Genomic DNA, 17339 nt, shown 5'->3' with positions numbered 1-17339 from the left:
GTAAAGGGGCGTGTCCGTGGCGGCATGACAAACCTCAACGCTTCGCCATGGAACAGGAAGTCCTTATAACTCAACCACACAATGTCCGATCTGCCTGAAACTTCACATGGTGGATAAAATTCCTCTCTTGAACACATCCACATAACAATATTGAGTCAGTCATAGCGCCACCTGCTGGCAGAAGGTAGTTTGGCTCATAACTTAGCCACACAATGTCTGACCTGCCTGAAACTTCACATGGTTGATTAAATTCTTCTACTGAAGGCATCTACATGCCAATCTTGAGTCACAGTTATAGCGCCACCTGCTGGCAGAAGGTAGTTTGCATTATAACTCAACCACACAATATCCGATCAGCCTGAAACTTCACATGGTTGATCAAATTACTCTCCTGAAGACATCTACATGCCAATATGGAGTCACAGTCATAGCGCCATCTGCTGGCAACAGGAAATTAAATATAACTCAGCCGAACAATGTCCGATCTGGCTGAAAATTCACATGGTGGATAAGATTCCTCTACTGAAGGCATCTACATGCCAATCTTGAGTCACAGTCATAGCGCCACCTGCTGGCAGAATGTAGTTTGCATTATAACTCAACCACACAAAATGTGATCAGCCTGAAACTTCACATGGTTGATAAAAGTCTTCTCCTGAACACATCCACATAACAATATTGAGTCATTCATAGCGCTACCTGCTTGCAGAAGGTAGTTTGGCTTATAACTCAGCCACAAAATGACTGATCTGCCTGAAAATTTACATTGTTGATAAGAATTCTCTCCTGAAGACATTTAGCGATGTTTTGCAGACTTTAATTATTAATTTCTCCTGAAGACATCCACGTTGCAATATTGAGTCACAGTCATAGCACCACCTGCTGGCAACAGGAAGATTGGCTTATAACTCAGCCACACATTGTCTCACCTGCCAGAAAATTTACATGGTTGATTAAAATCTACTCCTGAAGACATCTACATGCCAATATCGAGTCACAGTCATAGCGCCACCTGCTGACAGGAGGAAGTTTGGCATAAATGTGTGATTTTTCACAGGTTCTCTTTATATATATGGGCCTAAATTAATATTGTTCGCTGTTCTCTGTCATCCTGAGGCCACCGGGCGGTGGTGAGCCCGGGTGCGAGGTCCCTATCATCGCTGCTTGCAGCTTTAATTATTCTTCTTCTTCTTCTTCTTCTTCTTCCGCGGAATGAATCGCGGTTTTGAGGGGCTAAACATGCCCGAAAACTCACGAAACTTTGCACACGCCTCTGAAGTGGCGAAAATTTACGTTTATTATGGGTCTCGGGAAGGGGTGTGGCAAAATGACTCGACAGCGCCACCTAGAAAATTTAAACGTATGAGCCCCTGATCCACGAATCACGCACATGCACGGAAATTGGCACACACCTCAAACATGCCAAAACATACGAAAAAGTCTCTTGGAGCCATATCTAAAACCCAACAGGAAGTTGGATATTTTTCACTTCCTGCGGCGAAAAAGTGGCGTTTTTGCCATTTCCAGGCGTTGTATTTTAACGAACTCCTCCTAGGGATTTTATCCGATCGACACCAAAATTGGGTTTTGTCATCTAAAGGCCTTGGCGATATTAAATTGCGAAGCTTTAGAGTTTTCGTCGATGGGCGTGTCCGTGGCGGCCTCGCAAAGTTTGACGATTCGCCACAAAACAGGAAGTCGTTATAACTCAGGCATGCATTATCCAATCTGCCTCAAAATTCACACGCTTGATAAGAGTCCTGACCTGAATACGTTTATATGCTGATATCCAGATACAGTTATAGCGCCACCTGCTGGCCACAGGAAATGGCATGTTTTACAGTGTGACTAACTCCTCCCACAAATTTTATCGTATCAGCACCAAATTTGACTGGTGTTATCTGAAAGCTCTAGCGATTATATATTGTGAAGATCTAGAGTTTTCGCAGAGGGGCGTGTCCGTGGCGGCATGACAAACCTCAACGCTTCGCCATGGAAGAGGAAGTCCTTATAACTCAACCACACAATGTGCGATCTGCCTGAAACTTCATAAGGTTGATAAAAGTCCTCTCCTGAACACATCTTCATAACAATATTGAAGTGGGCGTGGCAAAATGACTCGACAGCGCCACCTACAAAAACTAATCGGACGAGCCCCCGATCCACGAATCACGCACATGCACGAAAATTGGCACACACCTCAAACATGGCAAAACATACGAAAAAGTCTCTTGGAGCCATATCTCAAACCCAACAGGAAGTCGGTAATTTTTAACTTCCTGCGGCGAAAAAGTGGCATTTTTGCCTTTTCCAGGCATTGTATTTTAACGAACTCCTCCTAGGGATTTTATCTTATCAACACCAAATTTTGGTTTTGTCATCTAAAGGCCTTGGCGATGTTAAATTGCGAAGCTTTTGAGTTTTCATCGATGGGCGTGTCCGTGGCGGCCTCGCAAACTTTGACGATTCGCCACAAAACAGGAAGTCGTTATAACTCAGGCATGCATTATCCAATCTGCCTCAAAATTCACACATTTGATAAGAGTCCTGACCTGAAAACATTTATATGCTGATATCCAGATAGAGTTATAGCGCCACCTGCTGGCCACAGGAAATGACATGTTTTACATTGTAATATACTCCTTCCGCAAACTTTATTATATCAGCACCAAATTTGAGTGATGTTATTTGAAAGCTCTAGCAATGATATATTGTAAAGATCTAGAGATTTTGCAGAGGGGCGTGTCCGTGGCAGCATGACAAACCTCAACGCTTCGCCATGGAACAGGAAATGCTTATAACTCAACCACACAATGTGCGATCTGCCTGAAACTTCACAAGGTTGATCATATTCCTCTCCTGAACACATCCACATAACAATATTGAGCCTGTCATAGCGCCACCTTCTGGCAGAAGGTAGTTTGGCTTGTAACTCAACCACACAATGTCCGGTCTGCGTGAAACTTCACATGGTTGATGAAAGTCCTCTCCTAAGCACATCTACAAAATTATATTGAGTCTGTCATAGCGCCACCTGCTGATAGAAGGTATTTTGGCTTATAACTCAGCCACATGATCTCTGATCTGCCTGAAACTTCACATGGTTGATTAAATTCTTCTCCTGAAGACATCTACATTGCAATATTGAGTCACAGTCATAGCGCCACCTGCTGGCAGAAGATAGTTTGGCTTATAACTCAGCCACACAAATTCTGACCAGCCTGAAAATTTACATGGTTGATTAAAATCCTCTCCTGAAGACATCTACATGCCAATATCGAGTCACAGTCATAGCGCCACCTGCTGGCAACAGGAAATTACATATAACTCAGCCAAACAATGTCCGATCTGGCTGAAAATTCACATGGTTGATAAAATTCCTCTACTGAAGGCATCTACATGCAAATCTTGAGTCAGAGTTATAACGCCACCTGCTGACAAGAGAAAGTTTGGCATGAATAAGTGATTTTCTCAGGTTCTATATATAAATCGGCTTAAATTAATATTGTTCGCTGTTTTCTGTCATCCTGAGGCCAACAGGCGGCGGTGAGCCCGGGTGCGAGGTCCCTTTCATCGCTGCTTGCAGCTTTAATTAGGGACCGAGCACCGAACGGTGCAAGGCCCTATTGGAATTGCTCCGTTTATTATTATTATTATTCTTCTCTCCAATGAATCGCGATTTTGAGGGGCTAAACATGCCCGAAAACTCACGCAACTTTGCACACACCTCAGAAGTGGCGAAAATTTACGTTTTTTATGGTCTTCGGAAGTGGGCGTGGCAAAATGACTCGACAGCGCCACCTAGAAAAATTAAACGGACAAGCCCCCGATCCACGAATCACGCACATGCACGAAAATTGGCCCACACCTCAAACATGCCAAAACATACAAAAAAGTCTCTTGGAGCCATATCTCAAACCCAACAGGAAGTTGGATATTTTTGACTTCCTGCGACGAAAAAGTGGCATTTTTGCCATTTCCAGGCGTTGTATTTTAACGAACTCCTCCTAGGGATTTTATCCGATCGACACCAAAATTGGGTTTTGTCATCTAAAGGCCTTGGCGATGTTAAATTGCGAAGCTTTAGAGTTTTCGTCGATGGGCGTGTCCGTGGCGGCCTCGCAAACTTTGACGATTCGCCACAAAACAGGAAGTCGTTATAACTCAGGCATGCATTATCCGATCTGCCTCAAAATTCACACGTTTGATAAGAGCCCTGACCTGAAAACGTTTACATGCCGATATCCAGATACAGTTATAGCGCCACCTGCTGGCCACAGGAAATGACATGTTTTACATCATAACAAACTCCTCCCACAAATTTTTTCGTATCAGCACCAAATTTGGGTTGTTTTATCTGAAAGCCCTAGCGATGATATATTGTGAAGATCTAGAGTTTTCGCAGAGGGGCGTGTCCGTGGCGGCATGACAAACCTCAAAGCTTCGCCATGGAACAGGAAGTCCTTATAACTCAACCACACAATGTCTGATCAGCCTGAAACTTCACATGGTTAATAAAAGTCCTCTCCTGAAAACATCCTCATAACAATATTGAAGTGGGCGTGGCAAAATGACTCGACAGCGCCACCTAGAAAAATTAATCGGACGAGCCCCCGAGCTACGAATCACGCACATGCACGAAAATTGGCACATACGTTAAACATGTCAAAACATACGAAAAAGTCTCTTGGAGCCATATCTCAAACCCAACAGGAAGTCGGATATTATTAACTTCTTGCGGCGAAAAAGTAGCGTTTTTGCCATTTCCAGGCGTTGTATTTTAACAAACTCCTCCTAGGGATTTTATCCGATCGACACCAAAATTGGGTTTTGTCATCTAAAGGCCTTGGCGATATTAAATTGCGAAGCTTTAGAGTTTTCGTCGATGAACGTGTCCATGGCGGCCTCGCAAACTTTGATGATTCGCCACAAAACAGGAAGTCATTATAACTCAGGCATGCATTATCAGATCCACCTCAAAATTCACACCTCTGATAACATTCCTGACCTGAACACGTTTACATGCCAATATCCAGATACAGTTAAAGCGCCACCTGCTGGCCACAGGAAATGACATGTTTTACACTGTAACAAACTCCTTCTACAAACTTTATCATATCAGCACCAAATTTGAGGGGTGTCATTTCAAAGCTCTAGCGATGATATATTGTGAAGATCTAGAGTTTTCAGAGAGGGGCGTGTCCGTGGCGGCATGACAAACCTCAACGCTTCGCCACGGAACAGGAAGTCGTTATAACTCAACCACACAATGTCTCACCTGCCTGAAACTTCACATGGTTGATAAAAGTCCTCTCCTGAACACATCTACATAAGAAAATTAAGTCACAGTCATAGCGCCACCAGCTGGCAGAAGGTAGTTTGGCTTATAAAAACTCAGCCACACAATGTCTGATCTGCCTGAAACTTCACATGGTTAAATAAAGTCCTCTCCTGAACACATCTACATGCCAATATTGAGTCACAGTCATAGCGCCACCTGCTGACAGAAGGAATTTTGGCTTATAACTCAGCCACACAATGTCTGATCGGCCTAAAAATTCACATGGTTGATAAGATTCCTGCATTGAAGGCATCTACATATGAATATTGAGTCACAGTTATAGCGCCACCTGCTGACAGGAGGAAGTTTGGCATAAATCTGTGATTTTCTCATGTTTTTTATATATATCAGCTTAAAATATTATTGTTCGCTGTTTTCTGTCATACTAACACCACCGGGCGGCGGTGAGCCCGGGTGCGAGGTCCCTATCATCGCTGCTTGCAGCTTTAATTATTATTATTATTCCGCCCCCTATCGGGGCACTTTTGAGGGTCTAAACATGCCCGAAAACTCATGAAAATTTGCACACAGACCAAACCCGGTGTAAATAGCAGGTTGATATAGGTCACGGAAGTGGGCGTGGCAAAATGACTCGACAGCGCCACCTAGAAAAATTAAACGGACGAGCCCCCGATCCACGAATCACACACATGCACGAAAATTGGCACACACCTCAAACATGCGAAAACATACGAAAAAGTCTCTTGGAGCCATATCTCAAACCCAACAGGAAGTCGGATATTTTGGACTTCCTGCGGCGAAAAAGTGGCGTTTTTGCCATTTCCAGGCGTTGTATTTTAACGAACTCCTCCTAGGGATTTTATCCGATCGACACCAAAATTGGGTTTTGTCATCTAAAGGCCTTGGCGATGTTAAATTGCGAAGCTTTAGAGTTTTCGTCGATGGGCGTGTCCGTGGCGGCCTCGCAAACTTTGACGATTCGCCACAAAACAGGAAGTCGTTATAACTCAGGCATGCATTACCCGATCTGCCTCAAAATTCACACGTTTGATAAAAGTCCTGACCTGAACACGTTTACATGCCAATATCCAGATACAGAAATAGCGCCACCTGCTGGCCACAGGAAATGTCATGTTTTACACTGTAACAAACTCCTCCCACAAATTTTATGGTATCAGCACCAAAATTGAGTGGTGTCATCTGAAAGCTCTAGCGATGACATATTGTAAAGATCTAGAGTTTTTGCAGAGGGGCGTGTCCGTGGCGGCATGACAAACCTCAACGCTTCGCCAAGGAACAGGAAGTCCTCATAACTCAACCACACAAAGTCTGATCAGCCTGAAACTTCATACGGTTGATATACGTCATCTCTTGAACACATCCACATAACAATATTAAAGTGGGCGTGGCAAAATGACTCGACAGCGCCACCTAGAAAAATTAAACGGACGAGCCCCCGATCCATGAATCACGCACATGCGCGAAAACTGGCACACACCTCAAACACGCCAAAACATACGAAAAAGTCTCTTGGAGCCATATCTCAAACCCAACAGGAAGTCGGATATTTTTAACTTCCTGCTGCAAATAAGTGGTATTTTTGCCATTTCCAGGCGTTGTATCTTAACGAACTCCTCCTAGGGATTTTATGCTATCGACACCAAAATTGGGTTTTGTCATCTAAAGGCCTTGGCGATGTTAAATTGCGGAGCTTTATAGTTTTTGTCGATGGGCGTGTCCGTGGCGGCCCCGCAAACTTTGACGATTCGCCACAACACCGGAAGTCATTATAACTTAGGCATGCATTACCCGATCTGCCTCAAAATTCACATGTTTAATAAGAGTCCAGACCAGAACACGTTTACATGCCAATATCCAGATACAGTTATAGCGCCACCTGCTGGCCACAGGAAATGTCATGATTTACAGAGTAACAAACTCCTCCCACTATTTTTTTTTGTATCAGCACCAAGTTTGGTGGGTTGTTATCTGAAAGCTTAAGTGATGATATTTTGTAAAGGTCTAGAGTTTTTGCAGTGGGGCGTGTCCGTGGCGGCATGACAAACCTCAATGCTTCGCAGTGGAACAGGAAGTCCTTATATCTCAACCACACAAAGTCAGATCAGCCTGAAACTTCACATGGCTCATAAAAGTCCTCTTCTGAACACATCCCCAAAACAGTAATGAGTCAGTCATAACGCCACCTGCTGGCAGAAGATAGATAGGCTTATAACTCAGCCAAACAACATCCGATCTGCCTGAAACTTCACATGGTTGTTTAAATTCCATTACTGAAGGCATCTACATGCCAATCTTAAGTCACAGTTATAGCGCCACCTGCTGGCAGATGGTAGTTTGCATTATAACTCAACCACACAAAGTCCGATCTGCCTGAAAGTTTACATGGTTGATAAAAGTCCTCTCCTGAACACATCTACATAACAAAATTGAGTCTGTCATAGCGCCACCTGCTGACAAAAGGCAGTTTGGCTTATAACTCAGCTAAACAATGTTCGATCTGCCTGAAACTTCACATGGTTGATAAGATTCCTCTCCTGGTGACATCTACATGCCAATCTTGAGTCACAGTCATAGCGCCACCTGCTGAGAGGAGGAGGTTTGGCATAAATCGGTGATTTTCTCCGATTTTTTAAACATATCGGCTTAAATTATTACTGTTCGCTGTTCTCTGTCATCCTGAGGCCACCGGGTGGCGGTGAGCCCGGGTGCGAGGTCCCTATCATTGCTGCTTGCAGCTTTAATTATTATTATTATTCCGCCCCTTATCGGGGCACTTTTGAGGGTCTAAACATGCCCGAAAACTCATGAAAATTTGCACACACACCAAACGCAGTGTAAATGGCTGGTTGATATGGGTTTCGAAAGTGGGTGTGGCAAAATGACTCGACAGCGCCACCTAGAAAAATTAAACGGACAAGCCCCCGATCTACGAATCACACACATGCACGAAAATTGGCACACACCTCAAACATGCCAAAACATACGAAAAAGTCTCTTGGAGCCATATCTCAAACCCAACAGGAAGTCGGATATTTTTAACTTCCTGCGGCGAAAAAGTGGCGTTTTTGCCATTTCCAGGCGTTGTATTTTAACAAACTCCTCCTAGGGATTTTATCCGATCGACACCAAAATTGGGTTTTGTCATCTAAAGGCCTTGGCGATGTTAAATTGCGAAGCTTTTGAGTTTTCGTCGATGGGCGTGTCCGTGGCGGCCTCGCAAAGTTTGACGATTCACCACAAAACAGGAAGTCGTTATAACTCAGGCATGCATTACACAATCTGCCTCAAAATTCACACGTTTGATAAGAGTCCTGACCTGAACACGTTTACATGATAATATCCAGATACAGGTATAGCGCCACCTGCTGGGCACAGGAAATGTCATGTTTTACACTGTAACAAACTCCTCCCACAAATTTTATCGTATCAGCACCAAAATTGGGTAGTGTTATCTGAAAGCTCTAGCGATGATATATTGTGAAGATCTAGAGTTTTTGCAGAGGGGCGTGTCCGTGGCGGCATGACAAACCTCAACGCTTCGCCATTGAACAGGAAGTCCTTATAACTCAACCACACAATGTCCGATCTGCCTGAAACTACACATGGTTGATTAAATTCTTCTCCTGAACACATCCCCATAACAATATTGAAGTGGGCGTGGCAAAATGACTCGACAGCGCCACCTATGAAAATTAAACGCACGAGCCCCTGATCTACGAATCACGCACATGCACGAAAATTGGCACACACCTCAAACACGCCAAAACATACGAAAAAGTCTCTTAGAGCCATATCTCAAACCCAACAGGAAGTCGGATATTTTTTACTTCCTGCGGCAAATAAGTGACATTTTTCCTATTTCCAGGCTTTGTATCTTAACGAACTCCTCCTAGGGATTTTATCCGATCGACACCAAAATTGGGTTTTGTCATCTAAAGGCCTTGGCGATGTTAAATTGCGAAGCTTTAGAGGTTTTGTCGATGGGCGTGTCCGCGGCGGCCTCGCAAACTTTGACGATTCGCCACAAAACAGGAACTCATTATAACTCAGGCATGCATTATCAGATCTGCCTCAAAATCCACATGTTTAATAAGAGTTCAGAGCAGAACACGTTTACATGCCGATATCCAGATACAGTTATAGCGCCACCTGCTGGCCACAGGAAATGTCATGTTTTTCAGTGTAACAAACTCCTCTCACGAATTTTATCGTATCAGCACACAAAATTGGGTAGTGTCATCTGAAAGCTCTAGCGATGATATATTGTGAAGACCTAGAGTTTTCGCAGAGGGCGTGTTTGTGGTGGCATGACAAACCTCAACGCTTCGCCATGGAAAAGGAAGTACTTATAACTCAACCACACAATGTCCGATCTGCCTGAAACTTCACATGGTTGATAAAAGTCCTCTCCTGAACACATATACATGCCAATATTGAGTCAGTCATAGCGCCACCTGCTGGCAGAAGGTATTTTGGCTTATAACTCAGCGCTACAATATCTGATTTGCCTGAAACTTCACATGGTTGATTAAAATCCTCTTCTGATGATATCAACATGCCAATATTGAGACAGTCATAGCACCACCTAGTGACAGAAGGAATTTTGGCTTATAACTTAACTACAAAATGTCTGATCAGCCTTAATCTTCACATGCTGGATAAAAGTCCTTTCCTGAACACATCAACATAACAATATTGAGACAGTCATAGCGCCACCTGCTGGCAAAAGGAAATTATTTATAACTCAGCCAAACAATGCCCGACCTGCCTGAAAATTCACATTGTTGATAAGATTCCTCTCCTGAAGACATCTACATGCCAATCTTGAGTCACAGTCATAGCGCCACCTGCTGACAGGAGGAAGTTTGGCATAAATCTGTGATTTTCTCTGGTTCTTTATTTATATCGGCTTAAAATAATATTGTTCACTGTTCTCTGTCATCATGACGCTACCGGGCGGCGGTGAGCCCGGGTGCGAGGTCCCTATCATCGCTGCTTGCAGCTTTAATTAGGGACCGAGCACCGAAACGGTGCGTAGGCCCTATTGGAATTGCTCCGTTTTTTATTATTATTATTATTATTATTATTATTATTATTATTAGGGACCGAGCACCGAACGGTGCAAGGCCCTATAGGAATTGCTCCGTTTCTTATTATTCTTCTTCTTCTTCCGCGGAATGAATTGCGGTTTTGAGGGGCTAAACATGCCCGAAAACTCACGAAACTTCGCACACGCCTCAGAAGTGGCGAAAATTTACGTTTGTTATGGGTCTCCGAAAGGGGTGTGGCAAAATGACTCGACAGCGCCACCTAGAAAATTTAAACGGACAAGCCCCCGATCCACGAATCACGCACATGCACGAAAATTGGCACACACCTCAAGCATGCCAAAACATACGAAAAAGTCTCTTGGAGTCATATCTCAAACCCAACAGGAAGTCGGATAGTTTTGACTTCCTGCGGCGAAAAAGTGGCGTTTTTGCCATTTCCAGGCGTTGTATTTTAACGAACTCCTCCTAGGGATTTTATCCGATCGACACCAAAATTGGGTTTTGTCATCTAAAGGCCTTGGCGATGTTAAATTGCGAAGCTTTAGAGTTTTCGTCGATGGGCGTGTCCGTGGCGGCCTCGCAAACTTTGACGAGTCGCCACGAAACAGGAAGTCATTATAACTCAGGCATGCATTATATGATCTGCCTCAAAAATCACACGCTTGATAAGCGTCCTGACCTGAACACGTTTATATGACGATATCCAGATAGAGTTATAGCGCCACCTGCTGGCCACAGGAAATGACATGTTTTACATTGTACCAAACTTACTCTCACAAATTTTATCGTATCAGTACCAAATTTGAGTGGTGTTATCTGAAAGCTCTAACAATTGATATATTGTGAAGATTTAGAGTTTTCGGAAAGGGGCGTGTCTGTGGCGGCATGACAAGCCTCAACGCTTCGCCATGGAACAGGAAGTCCTTATAACTCAACCACACATAGTCTGCTCTGCCTGAAACTTCACATGGTTGATAAAAGTCCTCTCCTGAAAACATGCCCATAAAATTATTGAAGTGGGCGTGGCAAAATGACTCGACACCGCCACCTAGAAAAATTTAACTGACGAGCCCTCGATCTAAGAATCACGCACATGTACGAAAATTGGCACACACCTCAAACTTGCCAAAAGATATGAAAAAGTCTCTTGGAGCCATAACTCAAACCTAACAGGAAGTTGGATATTTTTAACTTCCTTCGGCGAAAAAGTGGCGTTTTTGCCATTTCCAGGCGTTGTATTTTAGCGAACTCCTTCTAGGGATTTTATCCGATCAACACCGAAATTGGGTTTTGTCATCTAAAAGCCTTGGCGATGTTAAATTGCGAAGCTTTTGAGTTTTCGTCGATGGGCGTGTCCGTAGTGGCCTCGCAAATTTTGACGATTCGCCACAAAACAGGAAGTCATTATAACTCAGCCATGCATTATCCAATCTGCCTCAAAATTCACACACTTGATAAGAGTCCTGACCTGAACACGTTTACATGTCGATATCCAGATACAGTTATAGCGCCACCTGCTGGCCACAGGAAATTACATGTTTTGCACTGTGACAAACTCCTTTCACAAACTTTATCGAATGAGAACCAAATTTGGGTGGTGTCCTCTGAACGCTCTAGCAATGATATATTGTGAAGATGTAGAGTTTTTGCAGAGGGGCGTGTCCGTGGCGGCATGAATAATCTCAACGCTTCGCCATGGAACATGAAGTCCCTATAACTCAACCACACAATGTCGGATCAGCCTGAAACTTCACATGGTTGATCAAATTCCTCTCCTTAACAAATCTACATGCCAATGTTGAGTCACAGTCATAGCGCCACCTGCTGACAACAAGAAGTTTGGCTTATAACTCAGCCACACAATGTCTGGCCATCCTGAAAATTTACATGGTTGATTAAACTCATCTTCTGAAGACATCTACATGCCAATATCAAGTCACAGTCATAGCGCCACCTGCTGGCAACAGGAAACTAATTATAACTCAGCCACACAATGTCCGATCTTCCTGAAACTTTACATGATTGATTAAATTACTCTTCTGAAGACATCTACATGCCAATATTTAGTCACAGTCATAGCGCCACCGGCTGACAGGAGGAAGTTTGGCATAAATCTGTGATTTTCTCAGGTTCTTTATATATATCGGCTTAAAATAATGTTGTTCGCTGCTCTCTGTCATCCTAGGGCCACCGGGCGGCGGTGAGCCCGGGTGCGAGGTCCCTATCATCGCTGCTTGCAGCTTTAATTAGGGACCGAGCACCGAACGGTGCACGGCCCTATTGGAATTGCTCCGTTTCTTATTCTTCTTCTTCTTCCGCGGAATGAATCGCGGTTTTGAGGGGCTAAACATGCCCGAAAACTCACGCAACTTTGCACACGCCTCAGAAGTGGCGAAAATTTACGTTTGTTATGGGCTTCGGAAGTGGGCGTGGCAAAATGACTCGACAGCGCCACCTAGAAAAATTAAACGGACGAGCCCCCGATCCACGAATCACGCACATGCACGAAAATTGGCACAAACCTCAAACACACCAAAACATACGAAAAAGTCTCTTGGAGCCATATCTCAAACCTAACAGGAAGTCGGATATTTTTAACTTCCTGCGGCGAAAAAGTGGCGTTTTTGCCATTTCCAGGCGTTGTATTTTAACGAACTCCTCCTAGGGATTTTATCCGATCGACACCAAAATTGGGTTTTGTCATCTAAAGGCCTTGGCGATGTTAAATTGCGAAGCTTTAGAGTTTTCATCGATGGGCGTGTCCGTGGTGGCCTCGCAAACTTTGACGATTCGCCACAAAAGAGGAAGTCGTTATAACACAGGCATGCATTATCCGATCTGCCTCAAAATTCACACGTTTGATAAGAGTCCTGACCTGAACACGTTTACATGCCGATATCCAGATACAGTTACAGCGCCACCTGCTGGCCACAGGAAATGACATGATTTACGGAATTATAAACTCCTCCCACAAATTTTATCGTATCAACACCAAAATTGAGTGGTGTTATCTGAAAGCTCTAGCGATGATATATTGTGAAGATCTAGAGTTTTCGCAGAGGCGCGTGTCCGTGGCGGTATGACAAACCTCAACGCTTCGCCATGGAACAGGAAGTCCTTATAACACAACCACACAATGTCTGATCTGCCTGAAACTTCACATGGTTGATAAACGTCATCTCTTGAACACAGCCACATAACAATATTGAAGTGGGCGTGGCAAAATGACTCGACAGCGCCACCTAGAAAAATTAAATGGACGAGCCCCCGATCTACGAATCACGCACATGCACAAAAATTGGCACACACCTCAAACATGGCAAAACATACGAAAAAGTCTCTTGGAGCCATATCTCAAACCCAACAGGAAGTCGGATATTTTTAACTTCCTGTGGCGAAAAAGTGGCGCTTTTGCCATTTCCAGGCGTTGTATTTTAACGAACTCCTCCAAGGGATGTTATCTGATAAACACCAAAATTGGGTTTTGTCATCTTAAAGCCTTGGTGATGTTAAATTGCGAAGCTTTAGAGTTTTCATCGATGGGCGTGTCCGTGGCGGCCTCGCAAACTTTGATGATTCGCCACAAAACAGGAAGTCTTTATAACTCTGGCATGCAATATTCGATCTGCCTCAAAATTCACACATTTAATAACAGTCCTGACCTGAACAGGTTTACGTGCCGATATCCAGTTACAGCTATAGCGCCACCTGCTGGCCACAGGAAATGACATGTTTGACACTCTAACAAACTCCTCCCACAAACTTTCCCGTATCAGCACCAAAATAGAGTGGTGTCATCTGAAAGCTCTAGCGATGATATATTGTGAAGATCTAGAGTTTTTGCAGAGGGGCGTGTCTGTGGTGGCATGACAAACCTCAACGCTTCGCCATGGAACAGGAATGCCTTATAACTCAACCACACAATGTCTGATCTGCCTGAAACTTCACATGATTGATAAAAGTCCGCTCCTGAACACATCCACATAACAATATTGAGTCAGTCATAGCGCCACCTGCTGGCAGAAGGTAGTTTGGCTTGTAACTCGGCCACACAATGTCCGATCTGCCTGAAACTTCACATGGTTGATGAAAGTCCTCTCTTGAGCACATCTACATAATAATATTGAGTCAGAGTCATAGCGCCACCTGCTGGCAGAAGGAATTTTGGCTTGTAACTCGGCCACACAATGTCAGATCTGCCTAAAATGTCACATGGCTGATGAAAGTCCTCTCCAAAACACATCTACATAATAATATTGAGTCAGTCATAACGCCACCTGCTGGCAGAAGGTAGTTTGGCTTATAACTCAGCCACACAATGTCCCATGTGCCTGAAACTTCACATGGTTGATAAGACTCCTCTCCGGAAGACATCTACATGCCAATCTTAAGTCACAGTTATAGCGCCACCTGCTGACAGATGGTAGTTTGCAGTATAACTCAACCACACAAAGTCCGATCTGGCTGAAACTTCACAAGTTTGATAAAAGTCCTCTCCTGAACACATCTACATAACAACATTGAGTCTGTCATAGCGCCACCTGCTGACAAAAGGCAGTTTGGCTTATAACTCAGCCAAACAATGTCCGATCTGCCTGAAACTTCACATGGTTAATAAGTTTCCTCTCCTGAAGACATCTACATGCCAATCGTGAGTCACAGTTATAGCGCCACCTGCTGACAGGAGGAAATTTGGCATAAATCTGTGATTTTCTCAGATTTTTTTTTATATATCGGCTTAAATTATTACTGTTCGCTGTTCTCTGTCATCCTGAGGCCACTGGGCGGCGGTGAGCCCGGGTGCGAGGTCCCTATCATCGCTGCTTGCAGCTTTAATTATTATTATTATTATTATTCCGCCCCCTATCGGGGCACTTTGAGGGTCTAAACATGCCCGAAAACTCATGAAAATTTGCACAAACACCAAACGCGGTGTAAATAGCAGGTTGATATGGGTCTCGGAAGTGGGCGTGGCAAAATGACTCGACAGCGCCACCTAGAAAAATTAAACGGACGAGCCCCCGATACACGAATCACGCACATGCACGAAAATTGGCACACACCTTAAACACGCCAAAACATACGAAAAAGTCTCTTGGAGGCATATCTCAAACCCAACAGGAAGTCGAATATTTTTAACTTCCTGCGGCGAAAAAGTGGCATTTTTGCCATTTCCAGGCGTTGTATTTTAACGAACTCCTCCTAGGGATTTTATCCGATCGACACCAAAATTAGGTTTTGTCATCTAAAGGCCTTGGCGATGTTAAATTGCGAAGCTTTAGAGTTTTCGTCGATGGGCGTGTCCGTGGCGCCCTCGCAAACTTTGACGATTCGCCACAAAACAGGAAGTCGTTATAACTCAGGCATGCATTATCCGATCTGCCTCAAAATTCACACGTTTGATAAGAGTCCTGACCTGAACACGTTTACATGCCGATATCCAGATACAGTTATAGCGCCACCTGCTGGCCACAGGAAATGACATGTTTTACAGTGTAACAAACTCCTCCCACAAATTTTTTCATATCAGCACCAAATTTGGGTGGTGTTATCTGAAAGCTCTAGCGATGATATATTGTGAAGATCTAGAGTTTTCGCAGAGGGGCGTGTTCGTGGCGGCATGACAAACCTCAACGCTTAGCCATGGAAGAGGAAGTCCTTATAACTCAACCACACAATGTCCGATCTGCCTGAAACTTCACATGGTTGATAAACGTCATCTCTTGAACACATCTTAATAACAATATTGAAGTGGGCGTGGCAAATTAACTCGACAGCGCCACCTAGAAAAATTAAACGGACGAGCCCCCGATCTACGAATCACGCACATGCACAAAAATTGGCTCACACCTCAAACACACCAAAACATACGAAAAAGTCTCTTGGAGCCATATCTCAAACTCAACAGGAAGTCAGATATTTTTAACTTCCTGCGGCGAAAAAGTGGCGTTTTTGCCATTTTCAGGCGTTGTATTTTAACGAACTCCTCTTAGGGATTTTATCCGATCGACACCAAAATTGGGGTTTGTCATCTAAAGGCCTTGGTGATGTTAAATTGCGAAGCTTTAGAGTTTTCATCGATGGGCGTGTCTGTGGCGGCCTCGCAAACGTTGATGATTCACCACAAAATAGGCAGTCGTTATAACTCAAGCATGCATCATCCGATCTGCCTCAAAATTCACACGCTTGATAAGAGTCCTGACCTAAAAACCTTTACATGCCAATATCCAGATACAGAAATAGCGCCACCTACTGGCCACAGGAAATGACATGTTTTACACTGTAACAAACTCCTCCCACAAATTTTATGGTATCAGCACCAAAATTGAGTGGTGTCATCTGAAAGCTCTATCGGTGATATATTATAAAGATCTAGAGTTTTTGCAGAGGGGGGTGTCCGTGGCGGTATGACAAACCTCAACGCTTCGCCATGGAACAGGAAGTCCTTATAACTCAACCACACAAAGTCTGATCAGCCTGAAACTTCATATGGTTGATATACGTCATCTCTTGAACACATCCTCATAACAATATTGAAGTAGGCGTGGCAAAATGACTCGACAGCGCCACCTAGAAAAATTAAACGGACGAGCCCCTGATCTACGAATCACGCACATGCGCGAAAATTGGCACACACCTCAAACACGCCAAAACATACGAAAAAGTCTCTAAGAGCCATATCTCAAACCCAACAGGAAGTCGGATATTTTTAACTTCCTGTTGCAAATAAGTGGCATTTTTGCCATTTCCAGGCGTTGTATCTTAACGAACTCCTCCTAGGGATTTTATGCTATCGACACCAAAATTGGGTTTTGTCATCTAAAGGCCTTGGCGATGTTAAATTGCGGAGCTTTATAGTTTTTGTCGATGGGCGTGTCCGTGGCGGCCCCGCAAACTTTGACGATTCGCCACAAAACAGGAAGTCGTTATAACTCAGGCATGCATTATCCGATCTGCCTCAAAAT

The 17339-nt window shown here is 43.9% G+C and overlaps 2 long non-coding RNA genes across 2 annotated transcripts in view; one reads left to right on the top strand and one right to left on the bottom strand.

The window, feature by feature from the left end:
* Nucleotides 1–12689: 12689 nt before the first annotated feature.
* LOC147846245 (uncharacterized) lies at nucleotides 12690–15046 on the bottom strand. Its single transcript, XR_015478315.1, has 3 exons — nucleotides 14521–15046; nucleotides 13571–14387; nucleotides 12690–13529 (listed from the first exon to the last, which is right to left on the bottom strand). It is a non-coding gene; the product is annotated as an uncharacterized LOC147846245 (long non-coding RNA).
* The window catches only part of LOC147846244 (uncharacterized), a 34846-nt gene continuing 30196 nt past the window's right edge, over nucleotides 12690–17339 (top strand). The window contains exon 1 of the long non-coding RNA XR_015478314.1: nucleotides 12690–16131. This is a non-coding gene — a long non-coding RNA (uncharacterized LOC147846244). The remainder of the gene's footprint in view (nucleotides 16132–17339) is intronic.

The sequence above is a fragment of the Danio rerio genome, chromosome 2 (assembly GCF_052040795.2).
Source record: "Danio rerio strain M-AB ecotype USA chromosome 2, GRCz13ab, whole genome shotgun sequence".
In the NCBI taxonomy this organism is placed as follows: domain Eukaryota; kingdom Metazoa; phylum Chordata; class Actinopteri; order Cypriniformes; family Danionidae; genus Danio; species Danio rerio.
The sequence above is the reverse complement of the archived record's forward strand: the minus strand, read 5'-3'. Positions and strand labels throughout refer to the sequence as shown.